This window comes from Mytilus galloprovincialis, chromosome 7 (genome assembly GCF_965363235.1).
Source record: "Mytilus galloprovincialis chromosome 7, xbMytGall1.hap1.1, whole genome shotgun sequence".
Taxonomy (NCBI): domain Eukaryota; kingdom Metazoa; phylum Mollusca; class Bivalvia; order Mytilida; family Mytilidae; genus Mytilus; species Mytilus galloprovincialis.
In genome coordinates, this window is record NC_134844.1 from 86266017 (window position 1) to 86272016 (window position 6000).

Here is a 6000-nt window from a genome sequence, read left to right on the forward strand (position 1 = left end):
ATACAACCAGCTGTATAAGTGTGATCAAATATCATGTACAGGTAATACAACCAGCTGTATAAGTGTGATCAAATATAATGAACAGGTAATACAGCCAGCTGTATAAGTCTGAACAAATTTAATGTGAAACCAGTGTACATTACATTAAACTGTTTGTAAACGAGTTTACTTTACATGACGTTTGGAGTGAACACGGTTTATTTGGCAAAAGTTCACAAAAGTGACGAATGTTAATTTGTCGATAAATATTTACACACTATTCATGCTATCCGCACTTTCGTTTTGTTCAATGTTAACTTTTGCAAGTGATAAAATATATTAAATAAAAAGTAAAATCGCAAAAAGTCCCTAATTAGAGTGTACAATTAAAATGAATATATCTAGAAAAAGTAAGTATGAATAGGATACATATTTTACAACCCGTGACTTTAATTTCTGTTATTTATCATGCAATACTTTGATTTTGGATGTAACGCGTCTTCTGATTGGCTAACTTATTTTGTTATCAGCCTATAGACATAATTTAGTCATGTGGCCGTGACGTCATTAACGTTTTATCATGGTTTTCTACGGTTTAAAATGGAATTTAGAATTAAATTGTAAGAAATGACTGTAATTTTTTTTTTCTGTCTATTCGAAATAACACAAAGCGTTGACCGAAGTATCTTTGGTATAAATCGTGGAGGCGCTTCATTCTAAAAATGTGCGCAGGGTCAACGACGCGTTTACAACCCTTTGAAGTTACAAAAGAAGCATTCAATACTTATAATTACATGTTTTAGGCATTGATCAAGGAAAAACGACTTTATTCAAGTTTTTATTTAATTTGCCGTGCACTTTATTGTGGGACCTCGTGCCATCATGAATGATAAATTTTATTGTGTAATGAAATTGACGAACGAATAACGCGAGATTGCAGTGTAGCCAATCAGAAAAAAAGTATTATACTGAAACATACATCTAATGTAATTATTTGATTTCATTTATCATGTTTATAGTAAACCGAAAAGTTCTTATTCAAAAACAGTGTAAACAAGAAGAAAATATGTCGTGCTACAAAAAATGTTGATTAGTATCGTTGGTGTTTTTAAACATTGTAGAATGAACAAAGGAAAAACTTCCTGTCCGAACGAAGTCCACGTGATATCACTTTTTAGTCTTAAGATCTGTAATAAAACAAAAAGATAATGGCAAACTGTGTCCTACTGAAATGTATTCAATTGAAAATATAATCATTACTTGTGTTAAAGCATTTTAAAGATTTGATTATATCTAAACTATTTCAAGTTATAACCTTGACATAGAACAGAAATGGGCTGTTTTGTCCCATTCGATTTAAAGATGAGAACAATATTGCATTAGTCCTACATATAGTTCAAAGGAAACAATCCTAAAATGCATTTTCAAGTCTCAACATACAATTAAAACTCCGTATAGATACTATGAATGTAAAAAACGAACTTTAGGTTTTTAAAATAGAAAAGATTGTTGTTTCGAAATAATATATATTCCAGCATAACATACACACATACACAAACTCGTCTGAAAACTATATACAATACAAATAAAATTAATTGAACAACATGATTCAAATACCAATCCGTTTTTGAATTTGCTCTATTTGGTTCCTCAAAGCATATGAAAAAGTAAAATAAAAAAAAAATCCAAACTCCGAACTCCGAGGAAATTTTTAACTGAAGGTCCCTAATTAAATGGAAAACTCAAAACTTCCAACATATAAAACGAATGGATAAAAACTGTCATATTCCTGACCTGGTGCAGGCATTTTGTTATGTAGAAAATGATAGATACAATCTTTGTTAAAAATATGATAACCCTCTCACGTGTATGACAATCGCATACTAATCCATTCCATTGAAAACGATATGTGAACAAAACAAACAGAAATTTTACGTAAACATAACACAGATTTGAGTACAACAGTCTAACTTACTATTATCTTTAATTTTTAATCCTTTTTGCTGCCCATCTATTTGCTCAAATTATTCTCTATTCTTTTGATTTCAACAACGCATTATTCTTTATTTGCGTTTGCCTATATTTCTGTATTCTGTAGAGTCAGCCCCTCACGTTGCACTGTTTGTCCATTGATATATTTTCTGCAAACCCTTCGAGACTCTCATGACACCAACATGAGGAAATGACATAAAATTACTATTGGTGATCGATTTATCGTGACCTTGCCATTTAATCTTGTAAATTTTAATGACGCCATACGTAAATCCGTTAATAACATGTACCTATCTATGTCATCTAGACAATCAAACGACAAAGTAAAAAATTAGAAACAATTGTGCGTGTAAGTTTATTCTATTATAAATGCTGTGTTTTTATGGACATGTAAAACTCTATCAAATAACGATCGTTTCGTCTACAGAAGACTTAATATGTTATGTTAATCTATATTAAAAAACCAAACATCAGGCTCCTGACTTTGGACAGGGCAAACAAATGCAGCTAATTTTAATATTAGAATCATTTATTCTAAATACTTTTCGACTTGGTATTTTATTTGGTGTTTTTTTTTTAAGCCGAACTTCCCGATAAGTCTTCTGTAGACGAAACGATCGTCTGGTGTACACATTTGGTATCTTTCTTTTTTTTTAAAATCAAAAATGTTAATTGTTAAAATGTCAAATTACCAAAATGACAAACAGTACTTCTATAACATAGCAACTACATGTTATAAACATAATTGTTTTCAAACACCACGACCGTCGAAATCAGATGCATACTTTACTCGTCTCAAATCAACCTATTCCGTTCTATAATAGAAGGTGAGCAGCGATTTCACTCGAGCATTGCCGAATGACGCATACAATGGTGTCTAGATGCTTCGTGAGGGTTTTAATTATCTGCCCTTGGCAACTTATATGATAGACGGGGAGGGATCGGAGGGGTCCTGGTCCCGAAATCCCGGGTTTAAAAACATGAAATCAAGAGGTATTAGGTAAGTAGGTAACAAACACAGTATTCTTATATACATATCATGTATATATCTATTTCCCTTTCTATTTTTTTTTTATTAAACAGCTCTTTAAATTTTTTAGAGGATAACTCACTTGTCTAGTTATGATGTAAGAACTGTATTACAATTTAACAAAAAATATTTCATATTGCACTTTTTGATTGATTCACTATGAAAGAAACAATATCCTATCAACATTTTAATCAACATTTCAATTCATGCACAGATGATTCAATTATATACAGAATTAAATGGACGGATTTTTAGATAAAAGTAGTAATACAATATGATTTAATTAATCAAAAACATCGCTAGTATTAACATTCAATAAGTACATAGTAAACCAGGGGCATGAATCAAGCTAAAACGATCAGGTTGATTACAGTTTAGGTATTCCTTTATGTTCGGTAACATGAACCATTTTTTGACAAAACAACACACATATATCATGTATATAAAAAGATACCAACTTATTTATATCGGCCATGTAGTTCTTGCTATAAGTAGTTCACAAACAGCCATATGCTTCTCAGATTTTATCAACCATATACATGATTGATAATGTTTATTTGAATGCCGACTGTCGAACAGTTGTTTGAATTTCGTCTAAATTTACATTGTAAGTTCATATCACTTTATGATTTGCAATCAATATATTCAGCTCTGTTTTCAAACCTTAACAATGTAATTGCAAAGTGTTGCCAATCTTGTATTGTGTAGACAATATTTGAAAAGAAGCACTGTTATGGATGGAATATTGCATTTCTTATTGTGTATATAAACGGGTTGCTCTGTCTTTGTCATTTTCTCAACTAGTGTTAAATCGTCCCAAATTACAATGAATTAAAATTTACGAGAAACTTTTTGAAAATGATCGGAATAAAAAAAAAAAAAAATTAAAATAAATCTATTTATGTATCAATTCAACTAAATTTCCAAAAATGATAACTAGTATTAGTATTTGAACTTGTATATACAATCCGTATATTGGAAAATAAATCATGATGCAAATATTAATTCTACAAAACAAATTAGGAATGGAAATGAAAAATATGTTAAAGAAAAACAACCAGACCACAGAGTATAAAACAGCTGCAGCCCACCTTTGGGTCTTCATTACAGCGTGAAACATCGCGTTCCCAGAGGTATGCCTCAACTGGCCCCTAAATAAAAGTATACTTGTTCAGTGAAAATGGACGTCATACTTAGCTCCAAAACATTCCATTGAACTTTATTGAAATACTTACAAGACTATAACTTATATCCCAAGCATTATAAAATGCGAGTTTCGCAAATATTGTTTTTGTTTTCGTTATACTTTTGATTACAAAGATATTCTATACAAAGTTAGGTGTTTTATTACATGTATTATAAAATAAACGTTAGTACTTTTAAACAAGATATTAACAATATAAGTTTATCGGTAACACTTATATATAATGCAAGAGACATACAAGTGAGATTGTAACTCAAATGTGTTTTATTCTATTTCCAGGTCAAACATAACTGATAAAACGACCATATCCAACACAGTTTAAAACGTTGAGATTGACTGAAATCATATAAAAAAGACAAATTTACAAATGATTATTAATACAACATGCATGTACCTAAACGTAACTGAAACCAATGAAAGGACAATGAATTGATATAACTAGTAAACTAAGGATGTATGCATTATTCACACAAATATAGTATGGATAATATACGCGTACTCGTTCCAGAGACAAGAACAATGATACACTATGCCAGTTTCAGACTAATTCAAGTGATACGAACATCGATTTACTACTATCGTCATCAATCAAAATCAACGGTTACGAATATTTACTGGTGAACAGTACTTTTTTCCGTGAATTTGCCGGCCTTGTAGCGTACATATATGACAAATACAAGACCAAAAACCGATTCAATTGATGACACGTGATCCAGGATGTAGTTTTGTATGGGCTATTGTTAAGGACACACATCCTGGTCTTCAGATCTCGAGTAACAACACGAAATTGATAATGAAGATTGTTTGAAAAAAACATTAAGCGCTTGCATACGAATTACATATATAACATGCGATATAAAATATTGTTTCTTATTTTTTTTAATCTGTATTTTTATTTGTATTTTGTTTATATACTGTCATTTAATTCGAAAATTAGTACGAAATAAGACATGTTTTTTTTTAAATTTAACTATGTTTCTGGAATCTCTTTTCTTGTATATAAAACGTTCATAGATAGTCTTTATAAAGAGGAGGTTAATGTGTTAGATATTCTGCAAACTTTATAAATCAGGACATTTTTTCTGAATTCATCTAAAAATACGTCAGTGTAAAAAAAATATGAAAGCGTTTTTAATATTGAACAGGAAATTATAGTACATTGTATTTCATTGTTATGTAGTTTCAATAGACGATTTACTATATTTTAATTGATGTAATGTCACAAATCAAATAAACCAAATAGTACCAACAGGAAGATCATTGTTAGTACGACTTTTTTTTAACTGTGATTCATTCAAAATGAAAATACTGTATACGTATATAATTCTTAACATTTAGTTTTTTCTCTACTTATATAAAAACAACTTTAAATTACTTGTGATTTGTAATTATTCACTTGCATGGCCCTTATATTTAAGTAATAGTTTTTTAAATTATAAAAAAAAAGTTTTAATGAAACAAACGTTAAGTAATGGATCGTTAGTGTGTTCGTCAAGATATTTGAACTCATAATCGTATATTTATAGTTAGTTGAACAGTTGTATATCAAAGCAGTTTCTATCTCATTATTCCGTTGATCATTATCAAATTGTTATTTCTCATATCAGATGTATAATCAGCCCAATATCTGATACAAACCAAAAACCAAAAAGACTGGAGGGATACTACAATGACAGTTTGATATATTCATCCTTTTAAGTTGCTAACAAATAGAAGTTGACAATGTAGAAAAGGGACTACGGACACCACATGTAACACAGCCGATATCATGGATATGTAATATTTTTATCATTTT